Source organism: Eimeria mitis, genomic scaffold (assembly GCF_000499745.2).
Source record: "Eimeria mitis Houghton genomic scaffold, Emh_scaff1759, whole genome shotgun sequence".
In the NCBI taxonomy this organism is placed as follows: Eukaryota; Apicomplexa; class Conoidasida; order Eucoccidiorida; family Eimeriidae; genus Eimeria; species Eimeria mitis.
In genome coordinates this window covers 9,955-10,257 of record NW_013570076.1, presented here as the reverse complement: position 1 = coordinate 10,257, position 303 = coordinate 9,955, and positions in this window count along the sequence as shown.

The window sequence follows — 303 nt, the reverse complement described above, 5'->3', positions numbered from 1 at the left end:
GCAGCAGCAGCAGCAGCAGCAGCAGCAGCAGCAGCAACAGCAGCAACAGCAGCAACAGCAGCAGCAGCAGATGCAGAGTGAAGGATTGAGTGCAGCAAGAAGTATCGATTCCGCTACAGCAAGCATCCCTTACCCCAAAACCACCACCAACAGCAGCAGCAGCAGCAGCAGCAGCAGCAGCAGCAGCAGCAGCAGCAGCAGCAGCAGCACCAACAGCAGCAGCACCAACAGCAGCAGCAGCAGCACAGCATCAAAACAGCCAAAACCACCACAACTATCACCAAAACCACCACCACTCCCACC